This window comes from Stegodyphus dumicola, chromosome 2, assembly GCF_044657685.1.
Source record: "Stegodyphus dumicola isolate Sdum_Otavi_A_Nest chromosome 2, ASM4465768v1".
Taxonomy (NCBI): Eukaryota; Metazoa; Arthropoda; class Arachnida; order Araneae; family Eresidae; genus Stegodyphus; species Stegodyphus dumicola.
In genome coordinates, this window is record NC_140769.1 from 132713178 (window position 1) to 132734640 (window position 21463).

The following is a 21463-nucleotide window of genomic DNA, read 5'->3' on the forward strand; positions in this document are numbered from 1 at the left end:
TCGGAATGTAACTGAAGAGGCACTCCGAACCTGGAAATCCAGTGCTGTATCATTACCTCAGCTACTGTGACAGCCTCTTGATCAGGAACAGGATACGCTTCAGGCCACTTGGTGAAGTAATCAATGACAACGAGTATGTATTTGTTGCCATCAGCAGTTCGTGGCAGAGGTCCTAAGATGTCAAAGGCGATACGTTCAAAAGGCGCCCCTACGTTGTAACGTTGTAGCTTGCCTCGGCTGCGTCTCTTTGGTCCTTTCCGACCTGCACAGGCATCGCAGGATCGGCACCACTTTTGCACGTCATCCTTTGCATTATTCCAGTAAAAGCGCTCACGAACTCTCTGTAAGGTCTTCATTATTCCAAAGTGACCTCCCGTAGGGCTGTTATGTAGTTCTTTAAGGACATCAGGAATGCGGGATCTTGGAAGTATCAGCTGCCATCGGAACGTCTTCCCATCATCCGATTCGAATTTCCGGTATAAGACGCCGTTTCGAATGTGAAGTGAATCCCAGAGTGCCCAATATTGTTTGGTTGTAGGACTACAGATAGAAATGTCCTGCCAGGTAGGTTTTCTGGTTGATGACTCCATTAAATCAATTATCGGTTTAATGTCGCGGTCTTCCAGCTGGTCTTTCCTGACTTCATCATCACTCCACGGTTCTCGATCAGCCGATGTTGATGTTGTAATTTGTCTTGCGACCGAAGTCAGCAGCTCGTATTTCGCTTCCACCCTGGAACAATATCGGCAGCTTTCTTGGCAAGATCTTCTAGACAGGGCGTCGGCGTTTCCGTGTGATGATCCCTTACGATGACGGATAGTGATGTCATATTCTTGGAGTCTCTGTATCCACCTGGCTATTTGACCCTCAGGATTCTTGAAATTTAAAAGCCAGGTCAATGATGCATGATCGGTGCGGAGCAGGAATTTTCTGCCATATAGATAGTGATGGAACTGTTCTACGGCTTTGACTATGGCGAGCAACTCTTTCCTGGTGACACAATAATTCCTCTCCGGTTTAGACAGGCACTTGCTCCAGTAGGCCACTACACGTTCTTGGCCGTCTATTTCTTGGGACAAAACAGCACCGACACTTTCATTGCTCGCGTCGGTGTCAAGAATAAATGGTCGGTCGAGCTGAGGATACGTCAGGATTGGAGCAGATGTTAAAGCCTCCTTTAAGTTGTTAAATGCATCCTCGCATTCTTTTGTCCACAAGAATCTTTGCTTGCTCTCTGTCAGCTTTTGAAGGGGTCTTGCGATGGAAGAAAAGTCCTTCACGAATCTCCTATAGTAGGTGCAAAGCCCTAGGAAGCTTCTCAGCTGATGGACATTTTCAGGACGTTTCCAGGATTTAACCGCTGATACCTTTTCAGGATCCGTGCGCACACCTTCTGCAGAGATGACATGTCCCAGGTAAGTCACTTCCTTTCGGAACAATTTGCATTTAGCGGGACTCAGCTTCAGATTGGCTTCTTTCAGTTTCTGAAGCACCTTCCTAAGATTTTCTAAATGTTCTTCAAAACTCTTTCCGACGATGATGATGTCGTCCAGGTATATCAGGCAGGCTTCGTAGGAAAGACCTTTCAAAACAGTCTCCATAAGACGTTCGAATGTTGCCGGCGCATTACACAGTCCAAACGGCATCACCTTGAATTGCCAAAGCCCTTGTCCCGTAGTAAATGCCGTCTTTTCTCGGTCTTCAGGCTGTATTTCTACCTGCCAATACCCACTCTTTAAATCAAGTGTTGAGAACCACTTGCTTCCAGAAAGAGTGTCTAGAATGTCGTCAATTCTAGGAAGAGGGTAACTGTCTTTCTTCGTAACCTCATTCAACCGGCGATAGTCAACGCAAAATCTTGTTGAGCCGTCTTTCTTTCTGACGAGAACGATGGGAGATGCCCATGGACTCGCTGAAGGCTCGATGACATCGCCTTCTTCCATATCTTTTAACAGTGTTCGCACCTCTTCCTGTTTAGCAAACGGTAGACGTCTTGGATGTTGCTTGATCGGGGGATGATCGCCGGTATCTATTCTATGTTGTGTCAAACTAGTTCGACCCACGTCAGAAGACGAGCAGGAGAAAACAACTTGAAGATCTTTGATGACGCGATCGGCAGCATTCTTCTCTTCATCGTTTAATTGCGCATTCTGCAATAACTCCGATGTAATGCTCTCTGATGAGGACACGGATTCTTGGATATTGCTCTTTCTTTCAACGCTGGTTACTGGAGTACATGCTGCAACCACGTCGCCTTTCTTAATAACTCTCGCCTTCTCAGTTACATTGGCAACTCTCACCGGGATAACCATTCTCGATAGGTCGACGAGTGTTGAGGCTACTAGTACTCCTTTCGGGCTATTACAGTTATTGGGATATTCTATGATGCCGTAGCGGAAATCTCTGTTTTCGGCTATAGATCCAGGGAGTAAAATTTCTGTTCTTGCAGGTATTGTGATATTGTCTTGTGCTATGATTCTGTGGACAGATTTAACTTCTTCATTATTAATTCCAAATAACGTTATGTCCTCAGACGCAGAATGCAATTCGTTATTTTTAAAGTCCAAGGAAAAATTGTATTTCCTTAGAAAGTCCAATCCGAGTATGCAAGAATCAGTGATCTCTGCTACATATGCCGTGTGATGGTAAGCGGCACTTCCAAACGTGATGTTAACATTTACTTTCCCATTGATGTCGATCTTCTCACCGGACACAGTCTGTAGGGTAACGCAGGGCGGCGTCCAGATAAGTTTGCTTTCCAGTTGTTGAGCCAAATCTTTTCGGATGATGGTAACGTTGGCTCCTGTGTCTATCGTCATATTGCAGGGGACTCCGTTAATATGTCCTATTATGAAAAGTCCATTACTGCCGCCTCTCACTGCAGAAATCTGAAGCGCTTTAAACTGGGGCTTTTCATTATCTGGCAACCTCCGCCCCGCGAGATGGCCACTAATTAGTTTCCCTGCTGCTTGTTAGAAGCGGTCTTAACATCCGTACCCTGGGGTATTCTGCAGTTTCGTCGTATGTGTCCTTCAGCACCGAAGTTCCAGCACTTAACGGTCGGTTTCTTCTCACCAATATTCCGTCTCAAGGCGTTCAGTTGTCTAGTTAAATCGTCTAGACGAGCGGTGACTTGATCCCTTGGCTCCTGGACTTGAGCAGCTCTGACTGGGTGGCGGTCTCGACGAGTGGCTTGCTGGGCTGCCTCGAATTTCATGGCGTACACTAGAGCGCTTTTTAAATCTTTTACATCCGCCATTCGTAGAGCTTTTTGTATTTCAGTATCCCGGATGCCATCGATGAAATATTGCAGGGACAGGATTTCCCTTGTTTCTGTCGGGCACTCCGAAAAGGCGTGATGTGACAGCCTTTCAACATCCGTGGCGAGCTCCTGAAGTGATTCAGTGGGCTTCTGTTGACGGGATTTTAATTGAAGCCTGCTGTAGTCTTTTAAACATTTCTCGCCAAAGCGCAGCTCCAAAGCGCCGGACAGAGCTTCGAAATCTAACCTTTTGTTTTCGGGAAGAGTCTGAAGGATATCCGCTGCGTCGGCTCTTAAAGAAGCGGCGAGATGACAGGCCTTAGCTTGGGAATCCCATCCATTCGCATCCGCAACGATAGAAAACTGGGTCTTGTACACTTGCCAGGATGTCTTCCCATCATATCTGGATAGCTTCAGAAATGGACGAGCAGGCATCGGTAAGAATTTAAAATCATCATTCTTGCTCCCTGCCGTCGCTACGAATTTCTTTAACGTTTCCATTTCTTTGGCAACTGCAGAAACTCTCTCATCAATTTGTTGTTCGACTTGGTGTTGGACGGCACAAACTCTTCCTTCAATTCGTTCCTCCACAGCCGAAACTCTCCCTTCTATATGTTCTTTTACAGAAGAAACTTTTTTTTCTATTTCTTCTTTCACCGAAGAAACTCTTTCTTCAATTTGATCTTTTACGAAAGAAACTTTTTCTTCAATTTGTCCAACTTTATTTTCAACTGTGTCAATTCTGCCTTCCATAGCTTCAAATTTATTTTCTATTATGCAGGTAATTTCTCTTTTCATTTCTTCTTGACATGCTTCAATCTTTTCTTGACCAGCTTGAACGGCTTTCATTTCGTCCTTAACGGATTCCTGGCCCAATTTCATTTCTTCCTTAACGGATTCCTGGCCCAATTTCATTTCTTCCTTAACGGATTTGACGGCCCCTTCCATCTTTTCTTGGAAAGCAGCAAATGCAGTCATCATTTGCCTGAATTGTTCTTCCATCGCTCTTGTTATTGGCATTCAAATCCCACTTCTGACACCAAAAATTGTTGCGTGCGTACGGGTTCGTTATGAAATGAATGCACAAGTCCGATGAAAAATGAACAAAAATTTATTATTATCACAACAAAAATGCTTAAATTTTCTCAAATTATCATGCAGTATTACAATATCTCACAGTAGTTATCTTTTAACTACTCAAATGTCCAATAGAACGTAATTCAAAACAGCTAAAGAACGCTAATCCGCGAATTCGCTACAATCAACAACAGTAGTTTTCTAAACAACAACAAACTAAGCGACTACTACAAACTGAGATGTTTTCCTCCTTTTATAAGATTTTAAAATCACGCGCTGGAATTTTCCATTTTCCGGCTTAGCTTTCTTTTAATATTCGTCACGCGCTGCACTGCGCGAGAAATAAAACCATTTAATTTATAATTGAACTAACATTAGCTTTTTAAATACCAAATTCGTAACACTATGATACAAAATCTCGGAGATTTTTGTGGTGTAGTGATTATGGGTAATTTTTATTGCGTATTGATTAATCTATATCTCGGAAATGCTCAAACTTCAAATCCAGAATTTAAAGGGATTGCTGAAATATTTGAAACGTCATATTATGTGGAAAATTAACTTTAGGAGGTATTTTCTACCCCTTTCCAGCAGGTCTTTGTGGTGTAATGGCTAGCACACTCGGGGCGTTATTCGAAAGGTCTAGGTTCGAGTTCCGGCTACGGCATTGCTCACTTTTCACTTCTCCCTCATAAAAAAAAAAAAAAAAAAACCTAATAACTCGATAGTGACGCCTGAACTAAAAGGTGGTGGATGATGATTTTTCAAGATGCTCTCATCCTCAGTCGCCCTTTAAAAGGGGGGTATATAAGGTATTTTCTCCTTCCTTCCAGCATGCCTTCGTAGTGTAACGGTAGTACACTAGGCGCGTACTCGACAGGTCCGGGTTCGAGTTCCGGCGAGGGCATTGCTAATTTTTCACGCGTCCGGTATAAAAAAAGATCTTAACATCTGTACAGAGAAATTGAATCATTTCACTGAAATAGCTACAGAGTTGATGAATTTAGGCAAAACAAGACGAAAGAGAAAGACGCCAAAATTAGCAACGCAATAACCTCATGCTTGGCGTAGATTTAGTCAAGAATTTAATCGATTTAGAGGCAAAGAGGTACAGGTGCCTTTCCTTTGTTTTGCAGATTTCTTTCCTCCTGCTGAAGAAGGACCTATATCTGCCTGCGCTCGAAATTGATTGCGTTCTTTACTCAATCAACGCCAAATACGTTGTTGCTTCGCGAAATTAGGTAAACTTGAGCTGAAAGGGTGTGAGACTTCTTTGGATAACTCTGATGTCGAAAATTACATTGGGATTTTTCTACGATAAGATAGATATTCTGAGCTGCAAATTAAATGACATTAAACAAATTCCGAAACCTATTATCAGGCTCAAACTACTTTCTATGCCTCAAAAGGTATTTGAGTCCATTGGTATATGTGTCCAGTCACAGCAGTTCCCGAGTTAAAGGAGTAAGGCATTTTCGACTGCGAAAAAGGATAAGTGTTCCATTATTATTAGCCCGACTATTTTTCTTAAACTCATTGCCTAGTTAAATATTTTATTAAGAGAAACTGGAGAATATTTTAATTATTATACTAACGTGAAAATTTAATTTTTATCCTCAGTATTATATTTTTGGGAAGAACTCTTGAAAGGTAAAAAAAAAAAAAATTCAGATACATGATCACATTTATGTGCACATAAAAATGTTTTTTATACTGTAGAGGTATGAGGTTAATTGAAAAAGCCGGAGAGAAGACAAATGAGCAACCACCTTCGTCGGGAATCGAACCACGGACCTCTGAAATACCGGCTCAGTGTGCTGACCACTACACCACGAAGGCACGCCAGGAAAGCGGGAGAAATACCTTATATACTCCTTTTTTTAAAATGCAGGTCGCCAAATCCTGGGTGCGCAGAATCATCATCCACAACTCTTTTAGTTCGGGCGCTACTGTAAAGACATTAGGTTAATTGTAAAAGCCGGAGAGATGAAAAATGAGCAACCGCCTTCGCCGGGAATCGAACCACGGGCCCCTGAAATACCGGCTCAGTGTGCTGACAACTACACCACGAAGGAAAGCGGGAGAAATACCTTATAATACACAGAAGTATTTCGAATTTCCATTGATATCTTCGAATTTATTCAAAAATTTAAGTGAATCTATTTTTATTCTAACATTTAGAGCTAAGATATTTGGAGACCTTTTTATAAGAAATCAAATTTTTGAAAGACACAGCATACCCTTAAAAAACCCAGTTCCTTAATAATTTATTTCTTCTTTGAAAAAAAATTAAATAGGTTCACTCATTATAGTTGGGTAAGCAATATTATAAAACAAAAGTTAAGTTTTGTTCGCAGATAGAATTTCACAAAAATCACGTTTTGCTACAAACGAAAATTATCGTTCTAGCAGTTACATTTAAGCAATGTTTTAACAGTTTTGCAACATAACTATGCTGAGTAACTGCTCTGAACCTTCACCGTTCATTTTATTTTGTCTTTTAAAGATTATAGCTTCCTGAGTGATTTTAAAAATCATTGTTTCAACTCTGAAAAAATGAAATTTTCCAGAATTTAGAAGCTTTTTACGTGATTACTGTACATCTGTACTAAACTTTGAAATTTTCAGTACTTCATTTCGGCAAAAATAGTTTTTTTAAAACATATAACTTTAGCTCTTTTTCAATTTTCAGCCCACCAGTGGCCCAGAGGCAAAGTCACTGAACCCGTGTAGTTCGATTCGTGGTTTGAGTTCCGGCAAACGGGTTGACTGTATGGGTGTTTCCGTGCTTTTCGCCAGGGATATCTAACATGTATAAGAGGCCACTCTTACTTAGAACGTCCTCCATGAAGGCATCCCTCCTCATAGGCCGGCAGTCTTCGAGTGCTTTGCTATAATCAAAATAAATCATATAACAAAATCTTAAGTTTTTCAACAACGTTACACCAGCTAACCTATTTTTAGAGGCGTCGGTCCTTCCGTTGACCTGTTAACGTGAATGTTGTCTCTAAAATTTTGACTACTTCAATATTACTCTCTTTTCACCTATGCCTTTCTTGCTAGCATGTAAATAAGATAGCGAGAGTTTATTCAGGTTAAGGTAGAAAGAAGTGCTATTTAAACAAGATTTTCGGAAGTTAGTGTCAGAGCGTACCTGCTTATTCCAGGCTACGTTGTGCTGTGATTGTTATCAACTTGCTTTAGCGGCGTTGAGTGCTTCAAGCCATTCGGCTTTGTCACGCTTGTTCACTATAAACCAGAGCTTTTCCTGAGCGTTAAAGTATTCTGTGAGCCGTTAAACTAATCTACTACACCTTGAAATTGTTGTTCGTTACGCGTTTCTATTAAGCCAGAAGTGTTGGTTAGTGTAAACCCAAGTTGGGTCAGTTGTTGTGTTCGAATAAAAGGGTCTTATACACCCTTCTTCTGACTTCTGTTTCGTTTCACAAGGCTAGAAGATAATTTTTCAAATAGTCCCTTTAAAGTCTGTATTGTATGTTCTCAAAGAGACAGACTTTACACTTATTAAAAGACAGAACTGGGCTTTCGTACCTTAATATTGCAAGAAAGTTGGAACATTAAATTATGTTGAGAGGGCCATTTACTTGAAGAATTAGAGAACTAATTTTTGAGGTGATTAAGACATGCGTTTTTGCTTTTGGCTGACTAAAATGCAGCTGAACTTTAGGACTTCTTACAGTTTGCTCAGATTTTGTAATGCAACTAAGGCTAGTTACGCTGAAGTTATGTATTTAAGAACCGAAAGGAAAGAAAATATTTATATTCAAGCTTTACTAGCAAAACCAGGAATTTCTCCTTTGAAGAACATCACTATTCCCATGCTTGATCTTTTGGCCCGAAATATTATGTATGCGTATGTAATTCGGTAAAGAATGCTCTGTATTTTTTGTGCAAACTTCTTTCTAAGCGTATTTTTGCATCACATTTAGTTGAACAGTGTTAGGTTATTTGAATATGGCAAAGCATATGAGTGCTATCTGCCTAAAGGAAAGAAATCCGCTTATGGAGGACTTGATGTCCTATTTTTGGAAGGATTAAGGGAAACGGACTCGTACTTTCATTACAGATGAAGAAAAACCAAAATCGACAACGTAGTCAGCCCGTTCACATGAACCCGAACCCAGTTTGAAGTGCCAGTATTCAGTAACCTTGATTGCTCGGCCATTGATGGGTACTTGGATACGCTTAGGGCTATCTGATTAAGGGAAGGGGGTGCTTTCGAGAGGGATCTTTTTAAGGAAAACTTGCTTGTATCTACGTTACACATGAGGGAAAAAACCACGAAACGCCCATGCAGACAGCCCGTTTTTCTGGAATCGAGCCCAGGTTAAAATAGCAGTGTTCATCGACTTTACCACTTGACTGCTGGTGAAGCCACTTGAATAAGGCATTAACAACCTTGGAAGATTTTTATTCAAAATAGATTAAAAGAAATTCGTAAAATCACAATTCCAAAATCTGGTGGGTGTATACGAGCCAGTTTCGCTTAGAAAGTCCTCCACGAAGGCACCCATCCCCTTAGGCAGATAGCCCTAGTGTGCTTTGCCGTAATTAAATACACCACACCACACCACCAAACTCTGGTGGCATGTCCCCTCTGAACCAACTTAGGAGACCTAACCATTCTAGGATGCTCCTTGGAAACCTTGAAAGTATTCAAATGTCGAGAGCCAAGGCCAACTATAAGAACGGGCTCAAGAGCTTAGAAGTGCATGAGATCTCATGTCATGAACTCCGCCTTAACAGTTTTGTGAACAACGAGCACGTGGCTGTATTTTCAGCTGTGAAGTTCTTTTGTATACGGATTTTTAACAAAGGAATTTTTGAATTGTTTTATCTTTCATTTGACGCTAAGCGGCCAGCCTTCGTCTGACTTTCAAATGTACCGGGAAACAAACGTCCTCTTGACAAACCTCTCGACAAACGTCGTATCCAAGAGAAACATTAAATTAAAGCTGCACAGACGCGCAGTATCCAAGAATGGTCTAACGTCCAAACGTCCAGTTTCTAAGAGAAACATTAAATTTAAAAAGTGCACAGAATTATCGCCCTCATTTTTCCGAGTGGAAACAGTGCTGATATCAGCAACAACAGTGATATATCAGCAACCATGGCTGCGTGTTGGCAACAATGTTGCTGATATAATGAGAGAATTGAATTATCAATTCGATGCGATCAAAAAACATAAAATAAAAGAAATAATTCGAATTTTGAAAAAAATCGCTTGGAGGTGCACTGGTTCTTGTCTAGATGCTCCACCTATGTTGCTGCTATACCTATGCTATAAAACAATGTTGCTGATATAATGAGAGAATTGAATTATCAATTTGATGCGATCAAAAAATATAAAATAAAAAAAAATATTTCGAATTTTGAAAAAAATCGCTTGGAGGTGCACCCCCTATGTAGCAAATTTCGTAGCCTTGGGTCTATTAGCGTACGCGCAGCGCGAACGTAAGACAAACATACAGACAGACAGACTCTTCCTTTTATATATATAGACTAGCCGCTATGCGGTCAGCCTTCGTCTGGCAGTCCTGTTATTTTTTTGACCTTATGTTTCTTTCTTCGCGCCTTTCCCTTGTCCTTGCTGCTGTTCTAAAAGTCCTATCCCTCTCTCTTTCGATTCTCTTTCTTTGGATGTTTCATTTGGTCGGGATGATTCTCCACGTTCTCTATAACTTGCTCGTCTTGCCCTCAAACATTTCTTTTTTCTTGGTGGCTAAGGCATACTTTCAAGAATCCTCTAGAAAAAGAATTCTTTCAAGAATCTTATAGCAAAAATTTCTGAAAACGTAAATATAAATTGATGCAATTTTATTACTTTTCTCTCGAGAAACGTCCGTATCCAAGAGAAACATTAAATGTAACATGGCTGCGTTCCATCAAATCGCTAATTCTCTATCATTATATCAAAAACTATTGCTGCATGCCATTGTTGCTGATATAATGAGAAAGAATTAGCGATAACAAGCTCTGTCTAAACAATTTCAAACCCTCACTTAAATACGTGTGAGCTTGCAGGAAAACGGGAAAGAGAAGGTACGGAACAGATTTAGAACATAAATTAACTGGTTAATTACCATACGTAAACCTTACAAGGTAACTGAAGTGTATTGAATATTAAGAAAAATAATTTCAAATGACGAATGATTGAATTGTGTTGTAATCAATGACATCTTGAAACAAATATATAAAAAGGATTTGTATATATTACTTGAGAGGAAATAACATAGTAAAAAACAGAATAAGTAAATAAAGCTTCCAATCAAAAATTATAATTAGGCATAAATTTGCACTTCTCATAAACAGAATAACTTTTCTTTTACAGCAGAAGAGAGAAGAAAGAACGAAAATGCTCTTAATAATTTTCAGTCTGTTTTCTTTTACGTGAAGTCTTAGCTTTGGAGATAAACATATTAACAGTGTTTGTCGAGAAAAGAAGATATTAATAAATTGAATTAAAAAAGTATTTTGGAGGTAGAAAGATAAGCTATTACATTAGATTATTGAGAATTAATTGGAAAAGCGCGAGTTTTTCAGAAAACTCCTTTTTTCATTATAGAAATAAAATAGCAGTAGTTGTTTTGATCTTGAGATTGAAATGGAAATTCAAAAAATTAATTTAGGCTTTTTTAAGCTTTTAGTTTATCAGTGACAAAAAATAAATATCATTAGATATGAATGATTTAAAAGAAGCAGCTTGGAACTGAAATATCCAAAAGATATAAATATTGTGGAAACCTCATCAGAAACATATAATTTTAAAAACCCTATTTCAATAAGTTTCGATATTAAAGGAATGCCAAATTAGATTTTTAAAGATACTTTATGAATGCAGGTCGGTTCAGTCAAATCAGTCAATTAATGTTAAGAATATTTTTTAATATATTAGACTCATATATTATAGTAACGGTGAAAGGAGCTTCGGATAATTTAAAATATTAAACGTAATTTGAGATCCTCTCTTAGCCAAGAGAAATTGATAAATAGGTTATTTCGTGTATCCGATATGAATAAAGTTATCCAATAGACAGTGTCGCAGAACTCCATGTACAAACTTTGAGTGGAGGAAAAGAAACATGAACTATACTATATTGACATAAGAAAACACGAACGGACACGCTAGTAGTGAGAGGAGATACAGTTCGAAAAGGTCTGTAAAACTATTTATTAGGGAAAGCTTAACAGTGAGACGACTGGTAGATACTTGGTACGGTTTCCCAAGTTTGTACGGTTCCATTTGCAATGATGCATCGACGCCGTTATGGATTGCAAAATATTTTCAAAGACTTAGGAGTATATTAGCAGCGGATATGGAAATCCTTGCCGCGGAATTAATATTAGAAATACTAATATTACAATGTTTGCTTTTCCGTGATATCAGTGTTTCGTAATCTTCTCAAAAGCAACTATTTTCTGCTTCCTTTGTGTCTTGATATCTCCAGTTTCTATATGGCAAGTGAAGTCATTTATCTCGAGCATTAGAAAGAGCATAACCTTGTTTTTTCTACTGACATTTCTCAGAAGTAACGCATATTTTGTACGCACACTCTGTACAAAAACGGAAAAAAAAGTTATTTATCTCCTTTTCTACTGGGCCAATTGACGAATTATAACTTGTGTTTTTCATGTATAAGAAGCGCAACTTAAGATATATATTATATTTATGTATAGTATTGTTCTAACATAGGTATCTTGACACAAAATCAATCTAACTTTTTTTGAAGTTAGATACCGATTTTGTTTCATATTTCAATTCTTAGACACAAATTGCGCCAAAATGCGAAGTTTTGTAAACATCGCACGTGTAGTTCTTGAAAAAACAGCTCTCAAAATTTTAGCTCCTCAGTGTTAATTGAATTTAGTATATATTTATTAATGTTTTTTTAAATTTTTATTTAACTTACTTGACTTCTTCTTTCACAATTCGAAATTTAGATTCAATATAAATAAACTTCACACACATTTTGTGATTTATTTTTAAAACTTGTATTATTGAGTAATTTTTATAAATTTTTCGATAAACTTTTAAAATTATAACCTACAGGATTTTTACCATTACTTTTAAGTAAATGTATTTCTAGGCATACCTAAAAAAAACAGAGTATTTTATTTAAATGTTCGGAAGATATCCGTGAATTTATTTATTGGTGCGTCTTGAAATTTGGCGTATTTATAACCAGAAATAGTAACGCCAAATATGGTTTACGCACTTGTATTGTAAAGGAATTGTTTGAAAAGAAATTTCTATGTTATTTTTTTGGCTGCATGCTAATTTCCTTAATATATATTAGTTTTAAATTTTTACCTTGAAATCTTATCTAAAATCAAACGGCGAACCCTAGGTGTGCCCAGGCCGGGTCCACCGATAATCTAGGACAACTGAGAGATTGTATTTTTTGTTTCTCCGCATCTCATCGGTCAGTTCATTGACAACAATGCTCGTTTCAGCACTTTTTTTTTGAAGCTCTATTCAATCAGTGCGCCACTTTGGGCACATCCACAGAATTAAAGGGATAAGTGCTATCTTCACAAAATTTTACTTGTGAACTCCTCTAGGCCTAATTAGACTGCCTACCTTTTTTTTTTTTTTCATCAAAACTCCGACTTTAAAAGGTAGAGTGCCGGAAAGGGTTAAAGCTCCAGAATGCAAAGCTTAACTGTTGGAGAGAATTCCTAATGAATGTAAATGAAAGGAATGTTGAGAAAAATATATACACATGGTATAAAGCAAAACTTTATGAAAAGTATTGAAATCAGTGGAATTTGTCTCCCATATGGTAATTGTACAAAGTCGTTAGAAGAAACAATTAATAGAAGCTCATTCGTTTCATAGAATGATTAGGGCTGAAGCTTCAATAAATTAGGTTGCTAATCCAGATCCTCCCATTCACTCCGTCGGAAATTAATGCATATTCTTTGGAAGAGCGTTGAACTGCTAAACTTTCCAACCCTCGCAAGCGCACGCAGCAATACATTTACATATAGAAGAACCCAGATAGTGAAGGGTGCAGAATATTCAAATAAGAACACATGGCAAACCATTTGACTAAGACAAGGCCACTTTGAAAGTGAAGGAAGGATGTTCACCAGTGATAAGGAAATAGCTTTAACATATTCTTGGAATTGCAATGTTTTTCATTACTTCAGTGTACACTTGTTGGAAAAATAGTTTTAACAAATATCAGATTCTAAGTACTGAATTTAAATTCTGTTTTACATGAGGTACATGAAGTTTCAATTCATTCTAATATATACTGTCGAATAATACCTTACAAATGTCGAATAGTACAGTTACACAGTTATTCAGAAAAGTTGTAAGGTATTTCTCCCGCCTTCCTAGCGTGCCTTCGTGGTGTAGTGGTTTTGCACGCTGGGTCGGTATTCCAGAGGTCCGTGGTTCGATTCCCGGCGAAGGCGATTGCATAATTTTCATCTTTCTGCTTGCAAAATTTACCTAATGTCTCTACAGTGGCGCCCGAACTAAAAAGGGTGTTGGATGCTGATTCTCCTCACCTAGGATTTGGCGATTAGGTCCTCTAAAAACCCCAGTAGCCCTTTAAAAGGGGGAGTATGCAAGGTATTTCTCCCGCCTTCCTAGCGTGCCTTCGTGGTGTGGTAGTCTGCACGCTGGGCCGGTATTCCAGAGGTCCGTGGTTCGATTCCCAGCGAAGGCGATTGCATATTTTTCATCTCTTCTCCTTCCAAAAATTATCTAATGTCTCTACAAAGTATTCATTCTTATTAATTAAGTTTCTTCTGATATTTTAGCAGTGCTAGTTTTTGTTTCAGGTTATGAAAAATTTAAGGGTGGTAAAATGCAGTATTTGCCAGGACTGGTTGCAAAGTATTCATTCAGTAGATAGAGCAGATGATATTTTGGGTTTTCTTAAAGAATTAGATAAGGGGGAAATTAAAAATTTTCCATCTGAAGTTACTTTATTAAAATCTTCAATTGTATATTTCTTATTTGGTGAAGTTTTTAAAACATGGAAGACACATTTCTTATGCCAGGAAAGCAAATGGATAATTTATATAAGTTATCTTGCATACACTTAAATCGAATTAACTTTAATTTAACGGATTCTTGCACTTGTGGAATGACTTTACATACTCGGTTAGAAAATATGCTTGATAACTTGTAAAATAACTTGTATAATAATTATACAAAATATAAAAATTAATATAAAATGTTTATATAAAAAAGTTAAAAAATGTAATTAATTTCAGTTAATAAGTCACAATTGCTTATTTTTATTTATGCTTTGTTTCTGCATAGATTATGTATAATATGTACCAAGTATGTATATGGTACAACTCCAAGTTTTATGAATTTATTTTTAATAGTATTATAGTCCTGTAATTTGGGGAAATCACTTTAAAAAAACCAAGCCTAATCACTTACCTCTTGGATGGTTTGGAAAAAGTGATTCAACATAAAATTGGAACTAGTACAAATAGATGGCTGTCTTTTTTTATGAATGTAATTAGCATTTAGTTCTTTGAAATTATATTGAAAGATTTATTTATAGCATAACATGCATGTAAGTTCATCTTTATATTAAAATTTTCTAGCACCTAAGGAATTTTAATTCATTTCCCTGTTTTGACAAAATTGAGATGTCCAGATTTTATTAGTGAATAGAGTGAAGAGAGATGACTATGGATATTTGCCTTCTAAAAATTTATATAGCTGATGCGATGGTAGCGGCATGGAGTTTTACGAAATAATTTTGCCCTTAATATTTGTTTTCCTAGTACGAAAATCTGAAATTTATATCCATAAATCTATTGAATTCCCCCCCTTATGTGGATTTTATATTATTTTGGGAATAAATTTGATTCAAATTACATAAATTGATTTAATTTTGAGCAAAATTACATAAAGTTCGCATGTGGTGATTCTCAATGATATTTTTAGTTACATAAACAAAGTACAAATTGTTTTAAAAATGGTTGAAGATATACGTTTTTACCGTCTATAAAAATATTGCATTGAAAGCGATCGGCTATTTCGATCACGTGACCTTCCGAAACTGATTTCGCGTCAAGGCCGTGATACAATCGGCTGTGATTGAACTATAAAACTAACGGACAGATGCCACGTGATCACTGAAAGAGCCGCTCTCCCTTTGCGTCTTGCTGGATTTTGATATTTCACTTAGATGTTCGATGTATCTGTTAACCTTATGTATGTTTTCTTTCACTTTAAATCGTGTTTTTGTGCAAAGATCTATTGATCATTTGCATTGATATCTTTTGAAGGATTGTAATAAAGAAGAGGATCGTCCTGACAAAAGAACCTGCTGAGGAGAAGGTAAGCATTTCTTTATGTTTTACCTTTACTTAATTGAATTTGGATTAACACAGGCTGCTTTGGCATTCAGTTTTGTTTCTGGACTGGAGGCATCTCTTTTTTAATTAATAACTTTATTTATTCACAGAATTTTAAAGTAAATTTGTACATTTAAAATATCAACGATGAGTTCAGAAAAAAATTTATTAATTTATATTGTCATAAAGTAATGGACCCTTAAAACGTGTAGACCTTTAGTTCATTGCTTAACCATGCATGCCACTGCAACCTTTTAAATTTGTTTGTAAACTGAATTGAAAATGTTACGCATTCATTCAACATGTGTCTTAGTAAGAATTCTTCTTGTACTTTAAAATCAGAGGGCCGTCCAATCGGTGTAGTGGTTTGTGAGTCTGACTGCCGTAGCGATGGGCCCGGGTTCGAATCCCGGAGAAAGTATGATTGTAACTGTCTGTCCCTTCATAGGAGGGAAGGGTGACCTCCTATTTAGGTATTTCTATAATGAAATGGCCACCACTTCCGCATTGTCGTAGTTGCGCAAGGCCACTATTAAACAACGAGTCTGACCATTAAAAAAACTTTAAAATCTGAATCGTGGATATTACTAAAGTGTCAGATAACTAGTTGGACACAAAGACTCTTAGACTGTAGCATGACATTCGATAATGCACGAAATACTGCACGATCATTGCACGAAAATACAGATGCACTGCCAAGAAGATCCATTGTGGAAAAGGGCCTATAAGGCTCAAAAGCTGGAACTAAATATAGCTTTAATGTTCCAGTGGTCAGAAAAATTAAGACTCTAGCAAAACACTTGAATAAGGCCTCTGTTAATATTGAGAAGTTCAAGAAAGTTCAAATTAAAGGTCCTTAAATGAAGCCAAAAATATTAACAATAGAAGAGAGGAGCGAAAAACCCAGACAGCAAAGAATGCCGACATAGATTGATAACAATACAATGTGGAATCGTGAGGTATACCTAATTCAAGTTATTATTCACCACTGCGACAAGTCAAACGACAGAAAAGTTTGTAGGTTGCAATTCATCATGCTTAGATCTTCAGTTCCTAGCGTTCTACTAAAGTTTTGCAGAAGACCCTTACTGTAAACTATTTTAGTGTTACGATATCGAACGATAAATTACCTGAACTTCTTGGACTTGGAACTATTACTTCTTCGACGGGGCCAAAACAAATGTAGAAGAGTAGATCAAACCCTATGATGTACATGAAATTCACAAAAGCTGGCGAACATGTAAACGAGGAGGATTGCAGTGTTTCAGTGTAGGAATAATATTTGAGATAATCATCTCTTGGACATATTTAACCGTTATACAGACTAAATCATGGCAAAATGAACTTACTAGTTGTCACAGACTATTTTAGAAAGTGGTAGAAGTTCATGCTATTTCTACCCAAAATGCTTCGAATGTTGCGTAGGTTCTTGTGCAGAAATAGTTTTAGTAGTAGATGAAACCCTATGATGTATATGAAATTCACAAAAGCTGGCGAACATGTAAACGAGGAGGATTGCAGTGTTACAGTGCAGGAATAATATTTGAGATAATCATCTCTTGGACATATTTAATCGTTATTCAGACTAAATCATGGTAACATGAACTTACTAGTTGTCACAGACTATTTTAGAAAGTGGTAGAAGTTCATGCTATTTCTGACCAAAATGCTTCGACTGTTGCGTAGATTCTTGTGCAGAAATAGATTTCCTAATTTGGAATGCTTATTATTCGCTTTAATTTAGGAACCAAATATACTTCTACTGTGTTTAAGAGGACTGTGTGGAATTATCGGCAGGCTAGAGATTCAGAAAACTTCCATGAACGCAGGCTCAGATGGTAAACAAGAGAGTTATAATCCAAAGAGTTTGGATAATCCCTGATTATTTGCGTTATGACGTCAAATGCATGTCGAAAAACGCACCTGAAGTCATGTAACAATTTAAAAAAAGAAGCATATCACAGTGTTAAGTTAATGCAGATGGCGCTGCCATTACGAGTGCAGTTTATTTTTAGTTTATCACGTACCTACTTGCGATTTGGAGAAAAGAGTAGATGGTGTTTTCTTTGCAGTTATCCGTAGTTATTTTTTAGAACAAAAAATGCTATTTCATATCGTTCATTGCTTATAATTATTATTTTGCATCGCATCATTATTTTTTAGTTCTCTCTACGCGAGAACTCATGGGTATTAAGGCAAAAATAATTATTTTTGCTGAATTTTGATTTCGTATGCTACAACTATACCAACGTCACATAAGCCTTTTTTGTTTTTAGTATTTTCCCATTTGTAGATTCTTTTTTTTTTTTTTTTTTTTTGCTACGCTTTGCTTTGGAAGTTTTTCTGTTTTGACTCCTATAACGAACATTTGTTTGGCATTGGCTCATAGATGGTTTTCGTGCTAATCAAACAAATTTTGATTTAACGGATTGTTGCTGACACAATTGAAAACACGCATCTGCTTTTTCATTTAAGGGTAAGTCATCTTTACCGTTTTCAGAATGGATTTAAAATATTTCATAATGGATATGAATTATTAAACAGAAACGAGTTGTTAAAGGAAATTTCACTAAATTGAAAGATAAATTAGGACATAACTAACGCAAATGGGACAAGAAATCGAATTTTTCAAAAAAAATTTAATAATTTAAGTGCAGATATTTCACGCAATTTTGATAATATATTTTGTAGCAGGCGACGAAAAAGAAGTTTCTGCCTATTTTCAAGAACATCAAACAGTTAATACACTTTATGATCTCTACTTGGATGTTCTCCCTTGATAATATTAGGTTAGTTAGTGTTAAGCCAGATTCTACCTAAGTAAAACTGCTGAACTTAAATTTACCTACCTTTAGTGGAAGCTTAGCTCGAAGGCTTATATTTAGCAACCTTGTCGTCCAAAATAACCATGAAATTGAAATATTAAGTTAATTAAATTTTAAATTTGACAATACCATTCCCTTCCTTAGTATTCTAAGTATTCGCAATGAATCTGATTTCAACACTACTGTTTACCCTTGTCTGTCTTGTTCTACTACTGTAAACCCTTGTCTGTTTGTTTACCGCCTCATGCTAATTCGTGTCACCCGGCTAAGCACAAAATGGTTTCTTTTACTATTATGAATTTCGCACTCGCAGTTTGTTCTACTCTCAGTTTGCCTGCTAATGAACTCGATTATTTGAAGTCAGTTGTCATTGATCGAGGATTTTCTCTTGTGGTCACTGATAAAGCTTTTAAAAAAATTTCAGCTTACGATCAAAGAAGACATTCCAGTATTAGAAATGACATTAATAACCTTGTCGTGCTTCCATTTCATATTTCTGTCGGTTATATAATATTGCACGGATTCTCTAGAAATTCAGTAAAATCCATGATTCAATGCTTAGATTCAATTTCTGACTTTAATTATTGGGGAGTTTATAGTATTTTGTCTCAATATACTAGTTTGAAATATGTCAGCCAAACTTAAAGCCAAGTTTCGTATCAAGGAACACGAATCATACGTTCGAACAGCCGAAATTAAGTAGTTTTCGACAGCTAATCGTAGTTGGAAATTTAATCATAATTTTGACTTTGGTTCGGAAAAAATTATTCAAAAATCTTCTTGAGTTGGTGAATTGGATTTTCTTGAAACTTTTCACATTCACAACGATTTATCTTATTTAGTTAATGACTTTAAGTCCAATCCAGTCCTGTCTAACGCCTTTAAAATTCTATTAACTTAATTTTTCAATTCCAACAGATAGCGCTACATTCTTGTTCGCTTTACTGTCGTAGGGTATAAATACGACCGTTACGCACGCTGCTTTCTAGGCTTGCATAGTTCTTTGCTCCTGATGAAGAGGGACCTGTACTTGTTTGCCCTCGAAATCGATTGTGTTATTGACAAAATCTACGCTAAACATAAGGCTCTTGCTTTGGTAATTTTATAAACGTGTTTCAGATTCAAATCAGAAATTTGCTTCGGATTTACTCGTAGATAGATTTTCGAATGAAGGAGAACTGGTGAATGCAATTTTAAAGAAAAGAAGATAAATCCTAAAGTCACGTCATAGATATTAGGAACTACTACAAATCGTCCTTATTGTAAGAAAAATCATTAGTTCTATAAGTGTGATCAATGCAGTAAATTGCCTGTTTATAAGAGATTCAATTTTGTGAAATTTAATAAACTTTGTTTTAATTATTTAACTAATGTGCATAATGTTAAGGCTTGTAAAAGCTTGAGCAGAAGCAAAACATGTCAAAATAATCAGAATTCATTATTACATTTTATGAAGTCTCGAGATGCGTTTTTTTATTTGAAAACATTCAGACTCCCCGTGCCCACCGATGTACAACACAGGGCTGATAAAAGTAAGTTATTTAAAACATTAATTAGGTGCATAAATAAAACGAACAAAAGCAAAGAACAGCAGTCTGGATTTTACGAAAACAGATAATGTCACTGGCCAAGTCAGTCCGAATATTTTCAAATCGTTCTGCAAGTATAATCTAAGGCCTTCAAATGTAGGGCATAAGAAAATCAAATATTCCACATCCTGAGGTACTGTTTTTGAACATTCACATAAATTGTTTGATCTTAGATTAAAAGGAAACAGGTAACTTGCAAATTTACCGTGACAAGATAAAAATTGGGAAACTTCAAAATTAACAGAGAGGAAAGACTCGGAATGCAGTCTATGGTAAATAGAAGGAAAGAACATTTTGGTGACCTCAGCTTTACAAGATGAAATATTTTCCTCATTGCACTTATCTAAACGCTTATTATTATGAAAATAATAATGCTAATGTTGATATCAATGAGTAAATTTAAGGCATTAAGTACACGTTATATATTTACATACATGCATCGTAAAAATTATGCTGCCTAGACTGAAAACTGCAGTCTACCTGACTTTCAGATTACTAAGGTAAAAATTGCGATACTACTGTCATATTAAATTGCCATGAATATTCATTTTGTATGTTAAATTTCACTTTTAATAACTGTTCACTTTTAAATGCGTCTGCACAAGAAATACTCTTCAAACAGAATGAAATTATCTTATTCGAAAGAAAATATTTAATTTATTTATATTTAGTTTTTAATGTCACAATAGATATAATCAGGTCATACAGAATATATATTTTGAATCTTACATACTTTCAAAATCAAAAGAATATAATAATTGAAATAAGAAAATACTAGATTCATTGCAATACTTCAGCACATCTCAGCTCATTAAAAAATATATGTATACACTTGAATTATTTGAATCCACAGGTGTTAGTTAATGCATAATATTTGAGGCTAATTGTAGCTTGAGTCATTTTATCGATGTAATGAGCGATAATATGCCGCGAACATCAATCCGAATATCAATGAGTGATAAAAATCGCAAAAGTGAAATGTCAGCGATTAAATAAACTAATAAAGCGAAAGGACTACGCGAATTTCTTCTATTACGCTATACATGAATGCAAATTAAAACGTAAAAACCATACGCTCAGATGCCCAGTTTCAAAGATTCACCGTCATAAGAGCAGTAGAAGCTGATTGGTCCATTTTCGAAACCTCTCCCTCAGTGGCTACGCTGATGTGCACTTGTGAATTATGCGAACGGGCTGGCTGCATGGACCTTTCCGTGTTTTTCCCCATGTGTACGAGCCAGTTTCTCTTAGAAAGTCCTCCACGAAGGAATTTCTCTCCTTAAGCAGATGGCCCTAGTGTGCTTCGTGGTAATAAACTAACTAAAGTTATTAGACTAACTTAAAGATTAGTT

General features: G+C 36.6%; 1 protein-coding gene across 8 annotated transcripts in view; it reads left to right on the forward strand.

Moving 5' to 3' along the window:
- LOC118198708 (major facilitator superfamily domain-containing protein 6-like) overlaps positions 1-21463 on the forward strand; it is a 102443-nt gene that overhangs the window by 64122 nt on the left and 16858 nt on the right. For 7 of the 8 annotated variants that reach the window (XM_085811121.1, XM_085811122.1, XM_035370456.2 and 4 more), the window contains one exon: positions 15629-15680. The gene's annotated coding sequence lies outside the window, so the exon portion shown is untranslated. Of the gene's footprint in view, positions 1-15466; positions 15681-21463 lie in introns of those variants that run through there. The other variant, XM_035370457.2, reaches the window with a different exon arrangement.